This window comes from Oryzias melastigma, linkage group LG5 (assembly GCF_002922805.2).
Source record: "Oryzias melastigma strain HK-1 linkage group LG5, ASM292280v2, whole genome shotgun sequence".
Taxonomy (NCBI): domain Eukaryota; kingdom Metazoa; phylum Chordata; class Actinopteri; order Beloniformes; family Adrianichthyidae; genus Oryzias; species Oryzias melastigma.
In genome coordinates, this window is record NC_050516.1 from 33,220,370 (window position 1) to 33,220,580 (window position 211).

Genomic DNA, 211 nt, shown 5'->3' on the forward strand with positions numbered 1-211 from the left:
CCAACTGCTACCAACAGCCACCCAACTGCTACCAACTGCCACCCAACTGCTACCAACTGCCACCCAACAGCCACCCAATGTGACGTTCTGTGTTCTGTATGCATGGCTGCAAAAAACTGATTGTGATTAAATATATTGTTATCTTCTAACATCACTCTTCATTTTGTAATGTATTACTTGATATCTGAAATGAGTTTGATACATCTGTGGT